Source organism: Penaeus vannamei, chromosome 22, assembly GCF_042767895.1.
Source record: "Penaeus vannamei isolate JL-2024 chromosome 22, ASM4276789v1, whole genome shotgun sequence".
Lineage (NCBI taxonomy): Eukaryota > Metazoa > Arthropoda > Malacostraca > Decapoda > Penaeidae > Penaeus > Penaeus vannamei.
The window spans coordinates 975,551-988,050 of NC_091570.1; the positions used below are offsets into that span (position 1 = coordinate 975,551).

Genomic DNA, 12,500 nt, shown 5'->3' on the forward strand with positions numbered 1-12,500 from the left:
CCTGCGCCGAGGCACGAGGGGAGGATGGGACGCAGCAGCACCAAGGGAAATGGGGTGCTATGGAGGGAAGGAAGGAGGGGGAGGGAGGGAGGGAAGGAAGGAGGGGGAGGGGAGAGGGAAGGAAGGGAGGGGAGGGAGAGAAGGAAGGGAGGGAAGAGAGGGAGGGAGGGAAGGAGAGAGGGGGAGGGGAGAAGGGAGGGAGGGGAGGGAGAGAGGGAAGGGAGGGAGGGGAGGGAGAGAGGGAAGGGAGGGAGGGGATGGAGAGAGGGAAAAGGGAGGGAGGGGAAGAAGAGAGGGAAGGGAGGGAGGGGAGGGAGAGAGGGAAGGGAGGGAGAGAGGGAAGGGAGGGAGGGGAGGGAGAGAGGGAAGGAGGAGGGGAAGGAGAGAGGGAAGGGAGGGAGGGGAGGGAGAGGGAAGGGAGGGGAGGGAGGGAGAGAGAGAGAGAGAGAGAGAGAGAGAGGACAGACAGACAGACAGAGAAAGAGTGACAGAGAGAGAGAGAGATAGTTAGGCTGATTGCTGTAAAGAGTTTTTTTCTGTCTCTCTTTTTCTCTCCTCCTCCCTCCCTCCTTCCCTCCTTCCCTCCTTCCCTCCCTCCCCCCTCTCTCTATCTATCTCAAAGAGTAAAAAAGGATAAGAAGGACAACAACAACAACAAAAGCAAAAAACAATTTCGGACTCTTTCGTACATTTTTCTTCGTTCATCTTCATTGTGCATCACTTACAAAAACATTAGGCGTCCCTTTATCATTCATAAATCAACATCGTAAACAAATATGACACAGAAGAGGAAGGGGAGAGGAAAGGAGGAGAGAATGAAGAAGGAGGAAGGGAGAGATAAAGGGGTAGAGAGAGGTAGAGAGAAGTAGAGAGAAGTAGAGAGAAGTAGAGAGAAGTAGAGCGAAGTAGTGAGAGAGAGAGAGAGAGAGAGAGAGAGAGAGAGAGAGAGAGAGAGAGAGAGAAGAGAGAGAGAGATGAGAGAGAGAGAGAGAGACGAGAGATTAGAGAGAGATTAGAGAGAGAGAGAGAGAGAGAGAGAGAGATGAGAGAGAGAGAGAGAGAAAGAAATAGAGAGAGAGAGAGAGAGAGAGAGAGAGAGAGACGGAGAGAGAGAGAGAGAAGAGAGACGGAGAGAGAGAGAGAGAAGAGAGAGAGAGAGAGAGAACGGGAGACTAATCTACCCCAAGAAAGAGATGTGCAGATAAGAAAAACAAGATGAATACAAGGAACAAGCAGAAACAGAGAGAAAAAATGACATAAAAATGACAAAAAAATAAAATAACCAGCCATGACTTTGCGAAGGAAGGAGGCTACACACATTATTAATAGACTTCTCGGTCAGTGTGGTTTGGTCGTAACTCGTGGAGGGAAAAGGGGGAGGGAAGGTAATGGTGGGGTTGGGGGAGGGAGGGTTGTGGAGGGTGTGGAAGGGGAAAAAAAGAGAGGAGGCAGGAGGAGGGTTGTGGAGGGCGAAGGGAGGAAGGAGGGGGGATAGAGGGTGATGGAGGGAGGGGTGTGGAAGGGGAAGGAGGAGGAAGGGAGGGGGAAGGAAAAGGGGGAGGGAAGGGTGTGGAGGGAGGGTAGGAGGGAAAGATGTCGTTGCTGGAGTAGAGAAAATGGGAAGGATAAGGATGGAGGGTAGAGCGTAGGGAGGGGAAGGAGGGAATGGGAAAGAAGGAGCTAGGGAGGAGGGACAAAAGAAAGGAGAAAGGGAAATAAGGAAAGGAGGAGAGGAAAGGACGAAGAAGGAGAGAGAGGGAAGAAGGAGAGAGGAAAGGAAGTGAACCAATGAGGAGGACGGGGAAGACTGGGGGACGGGAGGAGGAGAGGAGGAGGAAAGAGAAGGAGAAGAGAAAGAGGGAAAGAAAAGAGGAGGGAAGAAGAATGAGGAACACAGAAAAAACATAGAAAGAAAAAGAAAACTGGAAGAAAAAGGAGAGGGGAAGGGGAGATAGATAGAGTCAGATAACTTCTATGAGAGATTTTCGTAAGCAGACAAAGGGGGGGGGGGGGGCGAATGCGAGGAGGGAATCAGTAAGTATATTTTTCCCATTTGTCTGTTTGTTTGTTTGTCTCTCTCTCTCTCCATATATGTATATATATATATATATATATATATATATATATATATATATATATATATATATATATATATATATATATGAGCATATATATATATATATATATATATATAACTTATATATATATATAAGATATATATATCTCTCTCTCTCTCCTTCTCTATCTCTCTCTCTCTCTCTCTCCTTCTCTATCTCTCTCTCTCTCTCTCCTCTCTCTATCTCTCTCTCTCTCTCTCTCTCTCTCCCTCTCTCTCTTTCTTTCTCTCTCCCTCATCTCTCTCGTTAAGCAACCAATTTGCTATCTCCTCCGTCCTTCCCTCCCTCCCTATCTCCCCTCCCCCTCCCCTCTATACCATCGGCATCCCCCCCCTCATTCTCCTCCTTCTCCCCCAAACCTCTACACACACAAATAAAGACACACATACAGATGCACACACATGCAAACACACACACATACACACACACACATACGCATACACACACAGGCAAGCACACACATGCAAACACACACGCACGCACAAACACACACAAACACGCACGCACACACACAAACACACATACACACACACAGAAAACACCTGATTGAACTCGAAAATAATACCGAGACACGCAGGTACACTCTGTAAGACGAACTGTGTCTCGGGTATCGATTCCTTGCATGTGGCAGATGTGGTATTCGCCCCTCCGCCCCCCTCCCCTCCCCTCCCCCCTCTTACTCTTTACTCTAAACCTTACCCCCCCTCCCCCCCGCTTGCTATTGCTCTCTCATTTGTGTATTTATCTGATTTTTTTATCTGTCTTGGTTTAGTGCTTCCAAATTTTCCTCTCTTTCTTTCTTTCTTTCTTTCCCTCTCTCTTTCTCTTCTCTCTCTCTCTGTCTCTCTCTTAACCTTACCCCCTCCCTTTCGTCAATCCTCCTCCTACCCCATCCCCTTCACCCCTTTAGCCTTCCCTCCCCTCTCTTCCCCCCTCCCCCCCCTCCCCAGTCCCCCTTACCCCTCTCACCCACTCCTCACCCCCACCAGCACCGTCTCCCCCCCCCTCTCCCTCTCACCCACTCACCTGATCGTCGAAAACCGTCATTTCTTTTTCCGTGACTCACAACTGACTCACGAGAATGCGAGACTTGGGTTACCTTCTGCTTCGGAGAAAATCGTTGGTGTTGTTGTTGGAGGAGGAAATCGTTGTTACTGTTGGAGAAAATCGTTGTTGTTGTTGGAGGAGGAAAACGTTGTTACTGTTGGAGAAAATCGTTGTTGTTGTTGGAGGAGGAAATCGTTGTTACTGCTGGAGAAAATCGTTGTTGTTATTGTTGGAGAAAATCGTTGTTGTTGTTGGAGGAGGAAATCGTTGTTACTGTTGGAGAAAATCGTTGTTGTTGTTGGAGGAGGAAATCGTTGTTACTGTTGGAGAAAATCGTTGTTGTTGGAGAAAATCGTTGTTATTGTTGTTATTGTTGGAGAAAATCGCTGTTACTGTTGGAGAAAATCGGTGTTATTGTAGTTAGTGTTGGAGAAAATCGTTGTTGTTCTGGCTGGGTATCAATGATGATAGTGATAATAATAATGATAATGATAGTGATAAAAGAAATAATGATGATATTTTTTATCATTGTTATCCTTGTTATTACTGTTATTGTTATTCTTTTTGTTATTGAAATTACTATTACTATTATCGTTATCATTAACATTGTTATTTTGATAATTTTCATTATCATTATTATTATCGTTATCATTATCATTGTTATTCATTTATCATTATTATCATCATTATCAGTATTATCACCACCATCATTGTCTTTATCATTTATCAATTATTGTCACTATCATTATTATTATAATCATATTTCATTATTTTTGTTATTATTATCATGATGATTATCATTATTGTTGTTATAATATTTGTGTTATTGTGTGTTCATTTTGTTATCATCATCGTTTAAAACCCTCCTGTCGCCTTCTGGCAGTTGTTGTTAGTTGTTATTGTTATTACTTTAAAGAGAGAAAGAAAGAAAAATAAGACTGGGAATGAGAGATAGGAAAAAAAATAATACTTCACAGGTGCACGCGCTGGAGTAAAATGGGGGGGGGGGGAGGTGGAGGAGGGATGGGAGGGAGTAGAGAGAGGGAGGAGCAGGAAGGGGGAGGGAGGGAAGAGAGAGGGTGGGGTGGGGGGCATGAGAAGGAGGGGGGGGGGGCAAGAGAGAAGGGGAGCTGGAGTAGGAGGAGAGAGAGGAAGGGGGGAGGAGGAAGAGAGGGAGGGGAGGGAGAGGGGGGGAAGAAGGGGGGGATAAGATCCATGTGGTTAATGATATTCTAGAAGTCTTTCTTTTCGATGTCTTAGAAATATCAAGAAAAAACCGGTTCAATCTTCAGATGACCTTTCGCCATCTTCTTATACTTTCCTTTTGTTATTATTGTCACTGTCATTTACGTTTAATGTTCTTGTTATAAACATCACAATCACGAAAGATAAAATTGTTGTTAAGACTATTATATCTATGGTTTCATAGAAATTATCATTATCAGGAAGAGGTGGAGGAAGAGGAGGAGGAGGAAGAGGAGGAGATAGAGGGAGGGAGGGAGAAGGAAGAAAAGGAGGAGGAGGAGGAAGAAGGAGAAGAGGAAGAGGAGGAGGACGACGGCAAGGCGGAGGAGAACTATAATTAGAGAAGAAGAAGGGAATAGAAAAAGAGGAAAATGAGGAAGACGAAAAGAATAAGAAAAAAGTAAAAAAATAAAGACCATAAAGAATTTTAAAAAACAAGAAATACTTCTAATAACAATAATAATAACGACAAGGAGAAGAAATCAAAAAGAAAAGAAAGAAAAAAGACCCCACGAGCATAGCAACAACACGCCAGCCACAAACACGGAAGCAAGTAACCCAAACAAACTTCCCCAACGTGCATTATTTTCCCCTTCGCTTCGCAACGACACCGAAGACAAGTGTGAACCGAACACAAATCTTCCCCCTCTTTTCTTTTCTTTTTTCCCCGTCGTAATGTCGACGTATAAAACACCTGAACGAGTTTTGAGCGTCCATCTTGCCCGCGCGTAAGGCCACCACGCCCTGTACCTTTCCATGCGTGGGTCGCGGACGCCCCGTGATAAACAAGACTGCATAGATTTACGATACGGGCGTGTGGGCGGAGGAGAATGGGTGAGTGTGTTGGTTTGTTAAAGGGAGAGAGATAGGGTGTTTTGTTTTTATTTTATCATTATTACTATTACTATTATTATTGTTATTATTGTTATTATTATTAGTAGTAGTATTATCATTATTATTATCATTATTTTAGTAAGGTTATTGGCTACGGTATAGAGATGTAAGTGGAGGAGATGGAAAGAAAAATAGATGAAATATGAATGAATATGCACTTACGAGTTCACACACACACACACGTTCATAATTCAAACTGTTCGTTGAACTTATCTACGTCTGTCTTTTCTGTTGCATTTCATTGACCATAATTCTCTCTGTTGCAGAATAACTAAAGGGAACTGGAAGGTAAGTTGATGTCTGTTTTTATCCTTCTCTCTGACTTATAGATTTTTTGTCCTCTCTTTTTCTCTCTTTCTATCTCTCTCTCTCTCTCTTTCTTTCTCTCTCTCTCTATTTCTATCTCTCTCTCTCTCCTCGACATTGTTTTTTTTTAACATTTTATTGTTATAGTCATTATAATAGATCAATATTTCGGTATGCAAATTAGTGAATATCAGTCGGTTTCCTAAAATAGCGCAAGGCCCGACCTAAAGAATATTTATTATACGAACATGCATAAACGCAAACATAAATATATATCATTTTAGACATGCGCGGCTCCAGAATAGATAGAAAGATTAATGTACATCTATCAGATATATAGACCGATATGCATTTACTTCTGTGGATATACGAATATTCATTGGGTCGGACCTCGCACAATGCTAAAAAACTGGCCGTATGTCCGGAGTAACTTTCAGCTTCACCGGAAATAACAACCGGTAAGACCTCTAATGTAAGTATTTTGTGTAAACGTTTGGTGGTTAAATGTTGCGTAATATTTGCAGTTTTGTTCGATACTTTCTGTCTTTCTCTCCGAACAATCCAAGGCATTGTAACGATGTTAATGTGAACATACTTATTATATACTGCTACACACACGAACTGTTCGCATAGCGTAATCCGGATTTGCCAAGAACGCTATGAGAAACAAAGGAAGAAAACGGGAAGAGGAGGAGAGGAGAGCGCGAGGCCGAGCACGTGGCAACCGCGGCCGGAGCTGAAGGAGTTGGCGCAGCCTTGACAGGGTAAAGAGATAGAGGAAGAGTGATATAAGAAAGAACAAGAGAAGCGGAGCACGTCGGCACGGAGGAAAGTCCCTGCTGATGCGCCTGCTTGAGCAGTACTAGAATCCTGTTGACGTTCCCGCATCGCAGTGACCGGGTTTTACAGAGCAGAGGATCCGGCAGACGTTCCAGGGACCAGAGGGATGCAGACAAGTGGACCTGAGGCACGTGAATGGAGTTGTGACTCGCACGCGGGAAAGGGTTTGTTGACACGTGTGTTGTGACCACTTGAAGAGATAAGTGATTGTGATCAGTGCCAGACGTTGTGTTTCACGGTGTGTGTCGATGATTCTTCGTGGTTAAGCATCAGAGGTGCTAGACGGCCTCCCACCAGAACAGGAGAGAAACTTTGGTGAGCTGAAGACCGCTCTACAGCGTCGGTACGGGGGCATGCACTGGGAACAGCAGAATCGTGCCCAGTTGACATGCCGGTCCCGGGAGGAAGGAGAGTCACTTCAACAATTACCCCATGATGTGGAAAGGTTGGCGAGGAGGGCACAGTCACGGATGCCGGAAGTGTGGCTGGCTGATCCAGCTGTTCAAAATTTTATTGATGCACTGGATTATGTAGATATGGAGTTATATGTGCGGTAGGCAAGTCCAAGGACTCTCTGAAGCAGTTGCCGATGCACTGGAGTGGGAGGCATGGACCAACAGATGGCAGCGTACAAGAGAAAGTAGAGGGTGGACCCCTGGGGGCCCGTAAGTTTTCGCCTCGAAGGGAACAGCTAGTTAGAGCCCGCCAGACCAATATCACTCTGTGTTGGGAGTGCAGAGAGTAGAGGCACTATGCTGGCCAGTGCCCACGGCGATGTTGCTATAGGGGTGGCAAAGAGGGTCATTTGGCAAGGGATTGTGGCAAGCGAAGTCCAGCGGGAAACAGAAAGGAACAGGGAGGTGCAGGGGCGTTCGCGAGCAAGTTCGACAATCACCTCGAGGATATGGCCAGTCAGTTTCCCCTAGAGGTCGTAGGCTGAGGAGCCAACAAATCTCAATAAAAGGTACAGCTCAGCTAGGGCAGGGAGCAAAAGAGGAGAGCAGCAAAGAGGACGAGGGGAAATCAGCACCCGAGTTGAGGCCACCCCTCTACGAGGCATTGGGGAGCTCTACGTGCAAGGAAAGAGAAGATGATGATGACAGTGCATGGGAGTGTTGATGGAAAACTGTGAAATGGTGGTGGACACAGGTGCTGAGTGGACAATAGTGAGGGACTCTTAGAGCTCCCCTTACGTGGTCCTACAGGGGAGCTCAGCACATTGTGGGATCCGGTGAAAGTGCCTTTGAAGATTGGAGGGCTTGATATAGAGTTCCCGATGCTAGTAGCAGATCTAACAGACCAGCGCCTACTTGGACTTGACTTCCTGGCCAAGGTCGATGGTGATGTATTTGTGACAAAGCACTGCAGTGAAGACCAAACTGATTGGGACGAACATCTCCCGTTGCAGCTCATGGCATACCGTTTTGCAGCCCATGAGGCAACAGGGTGTACTCCAGTGCAAATGATGTGTGGAAGGGAGATGAGACTGCCAATGGATTTGGCAATGGGGCGCCCTCCGGATGAGGAAGAACTGCCTGAACATAGACCGGCATATGTCAGGGAATTGAGGAGAAGAATGGAAGTGCATTGGTTTGCTCGACAGAAGCTGAAGTTGGCTGGCGAAGCATTGAGAAGACGGCACGATAGGGGAGCAAGGGATGTATCGTTCCAGCTGGGAGACAGGGTTTGGCTGCAGAGCCGAAGAAGGAAGAGAGGGCTGTCACCCAAGCTACAGTGACTGGGAAGGACCTTACGAGGTAGTAGAGGTAGTGAATGAGGTCAACATACGGATTCGTCAAAGGGGAAGCACAGGAGCAAGCTGGTGCATTCTGACATTTGACCCAGCGAGGACACATGGGGGCGTGGCAGAAAAGAGAACCTCGTGGCCACCAGATTGGATGCTGCAGTGATTCGTAGGTCGCATAAACATGATGGTAATCTGCTATGCATTGCCGTTTGTCGATACTAAAAACATGAATGAAGTTCATATCTAATATAAACAATAAAACAATTTAAGGTGTGGCCTGTGTGTAGGTTTGCTGGTGACAATCACTTCATTCACTTCCTATATCGATTCAAGCTTTAGTGTTCGCTACGTAGGCCACACCCTTTGCTTCGTGAACTCTGTTGCGTTTTACTGCTCGAATCCTTTCTATATATCTCAATCACTCTCCCTCTTCCTCTCTCTTTATCCTTTTCTCTTTCTCTCCCTGTCCCATTTTTTAGAGTGGGACAGGGAGAGAGAGAGGAGACAAGCATAGGTCATGCTGTGGAAATGAAAGTAGTGAAATTATGATTTTTTTTTTTTTTTTTTTTTTTTTTTTTTACTCAGCACGGCAGCACTTGTGGAGTGCCAGTGTGCGGGGGATCAGAGTCAGATTCTGCTGTATCGAGTGGTGGCTGGTATAATTGGTGCAGTCTTCGTCTATCTGCGTCTGTCTGTCTGGTGTCTGTGTGCATGGGTGTTTGCCTGTCTGTAAGTGTGTTGGTGTGTCTGCATGTTTGCTTGCGTGTTTTCCTGTGTGTTTTTTGTTAGTCTCATCCGTCTGTCGGCTGTCTATTTGGTGCCGTCTGCTCTATGTCTGTCTGTTCTGATGCTCTGTGCTGTCTATACGAGTCTCTCTCTGTCTGTTTGCTGATGTCTGCTAAAAGCGTGTCTGCTGTTTTTCTGCCTTCTAGTATTAATATTCCTGTCTATTTACACGTCTCATTTCTATCTGTTGCATTTTATGTCTTCTGACTATCCTGTATCTTCGGTTCTTCGGTCTGTGTCTCTGCTTCTGCCTGTCTACTTTCCGTCTCTTGCTGATGTCTGTTTACTGCCATTATCTGCTTCATATCTGCTGCATTCAGCTGCATGCCTTTGTGCGTGTCTGCTTACAACTCTGCTCGTTTGTCCGCATTGTGTCCGCAGTTTAACTTGATGTGGGTCTGCTACTTGTCTGCTTGTGGCTTGGAAGATTGCTTGAATTTTGCTTGCCACGGTTTTGTGCTTTACAGGGTGTGCAGCAATTTTTAAACAACCTTATGGCACAGGGCGCACTAGCAGGGTAAGTGATAAGAAAGGTATAATATGGAATTTGTATTTTAGTGGATTTATGAATCTTAGTAATTCTTCTTTTATTTGTTAGTGAATAGGAGTTTTTGACTGTCTGAAAAAAAAATAATGAGAATTGAGATGAAACGAAAGGAACTGAGCTGCATTTACATGTGTACTTTACTACCTGTATATCTGTCTATCTATAATTGCAATCCCTTATGTATACATACACATATATGCACACACACACACAGAGAGACATACACACATACACACACAGATGTATGCACGATTATCGATCCATCCCTAAATATTTATATGTACACATGCATAAAGAACAAAACACACACACGCATGCACAGTCTCGCTCGCGGCTCCTTCCTTTTACACTTAATTTCCTGTGTTCTTTCTTTCTCTGAACTCCCTGCATAACAAACGGTTCCCTCCTCGTGCCTTTGGTGCATCGGGCCCGCACTGCATGGTTGCAAGCGGGGGCGTGACCTGAATAAGCGTGAGTTTGCAAGCACTCGTGTGGCTTCTGGAAGGCGTGAGAGATGAAGGGAAGCTTTGGGGCGGATTTCGGGGTTTTGTTTTTGTTTTTGTTTCATTATTGCCTTTTTGTGCTTGGGATGGATTGCCTCGGCGAGATTGATTCGTGTTTTTATCTATGCTTTATTATTATGATTATATTATTATTGTTGTTGTTGTTGTTGTGAGAAAAAATATGCATATGTAAGGAATAGTGACAGAATACCAGCGCCAGTGGCCAGCAGCGGCCGTCGGGCAAACAAACATTTTGCCGGATGGAGGGTGTTGCCAAAGTCATGATAAATGGCGTTAAATCTTTACGTATCTATGTACATATATGATATCTGGTCATTTATCTGTCTCAGTGAATACAGACACACACACAAACAAGAGGAGAGAGAGAGAGAGAGAGAGAGAGAGAGAGAGAGAGAGAGAGTGAGAGATTCAGAGAAAGAGAGAGAGGCAGAAAGAGACATATAGAGAGAGAGAGGCAGAAAGAGACATAGAGAGAGAGAGAGAGAGAGAGAGAGAGAGGGAGAGACAGAAAGAGACAGAAGACCGAAGCAAAGAAAGAGATGAGCGCTAAAAATAAAAGGGGATCCAGATGTGAAAGCCAATAGTAACAACAACAACAACAACAACAACACTAACGAACAATTAATGACACGCCGACAAGATCAACATCAAAGCCACTCTATCCAGGCTCCTTCGACAGCAACGAACGAGACATAACAAACAAAGACATAATTACACTCGCGGGGTTTTTATGGAGACATCTTGGGACGCCACGCGGGGGGGGGGGGAACCCTAATTGGGGGGGTGGGTGATGTAGGGGGAGGGAGGGAGGGGAGGAGGTGCTGTAGGGGGAGGGAGGGAGGGGAGGAGGTGCTGTAGGGGGAGGGGAAGGGCGGTGCAGACGAGGGAACCCTAATTGGGAGGGGGGGGGGGGTTAATGTAGGAGGGAGGGAGGGGAGGGAAGTGATGCAGGGGGAAGAGGGGGAGAGAGAGAAAGAGAGAGAAGGGAAAGGGGAAAGGAAAGGTCTTATAAGGATTGTAAGATACAGCATGATCCCTGGGGTAGGGGGAAAGGGGGAAGGGGGAAGGGTGGGGGGGGGGGCAAAAGAGGAAGTGCGTCAAGTATGACTTGATAACCGAGGGAGGGAGAGAAAATGGGGGCGGGCGTAGGGGGGAGGGAGAGAAAAATGGGGGAGGGGTAGAGAGGGAGGGAGGGAATAAGGGAGGGTGTAACAAAGGTAGAGAGAGGGGAGGAGGGAGGAGGGAAGGGCTAGTGAGTGTGGGTGGAGGGGGTAGAGAGAGGGGGAGGGAGGAGGGAGGGGCTAGTGAGAGGGGTGAGTGTGGGGGGAGGGGGTAGAGAGGGGTAAAGAGGGAGGGGGTAGAGAGAGTGGGGAGGGGGGAGAGGGTAGAGAGAGGGGGAGGGAGGAGGGAGGAGAGAGGGGCTAGGGAGATGGGGAGGGGTGTGTGATACTCTTTTCAGGTATAGTTCGAGCTAATTGTTAGACTTAATTGGATTTATGACCTCTGCTTAGGTCTGGCTGAGGGAACGCGGGTCAAAGGTCAAGCGAAGAGAAGATCTAAATGCTGAAAGAAAACAGCGAGAGAGAAAGATGTGTGAATTGAGTTATTAAGGCGTATACGCACACGCACACACACACACACACACACACACACACACACACACACACACACACACACACACACACACACACACACACACACACACACATATATATATATATATATATATATATATATATATATATATATATGTATATATATATATATATATATATATATATATGTATATATATATATATATATATATTTATATATATATATATGTATGTATATATATATATATATATATATATATATATATATATATATATATATATATATATATATATATATATATACTATAGTATGTGTGTGTGTGTGTTTATATGTATGTTTGTGAAAAAAACAGCAAATAAAAAAAATCAAACTTAAAGAAATAAAAGAGAAGACAGCCATGCAGTCGCCCTCCTCAGAAGCACGCAAGGAAGGTCCGCGAGACGTCGGATTTGAATCTGAATTCGTGAGGCAGCGAGATGAGTGACAGCGGATTCGTGAATTACGAATGCAAGGACTCTTTAGCGTGACAGGAGTTGGAGGGAAGGTTGAGTGGAAGGGAGGGAGGGGGAGAAGGGAGGAGGGGAGGGGAGGGAGGGAGGGGGAGAAGGGAGGAGGGGAGGGGAGGGAGGGAGGGGGAGAAGGGAGGAGCGGAGGGGATGGAGGGAGGGGGAGAAGGGAGGGAGGGGGAGAAGGGAAGGTAGGGAAGGAGAGGGAGAAGGATGGAGTGGAGGGGTGCGAGGGAGGGAGAGGGAGAAGGATGGAGTGGAGGGGAGGGAGGGAGGAAAGGGGGGACGAAGGACCGCCGGGGAGGGAATGGGAGAAGGAAGGAGAGGCGGGGAGGGAGGGAAGAG

The 12,500-nt window shown here is 45.9% G+C and overlaps 1 protein-coding gene across 2 annotated transcripts in view; it reads left to right on the plus strand.

Annotated features, from left to right (window-relative positions):
- Nucleotides 1–12,500, plus strand: part of LOC113821126 (CAP-Gly domain-containing linker protein 1) — a gene marked incomplete in the record, with an annotated part of 289,710 nt that overhangs the window by 61,123 nt on the left and 216,087 nt on the right. For both annotated transcript variants that reach the window (XM_070136378.1, XM_070136377.1), the window contains 1 exon segment: nt 5,570–5,591.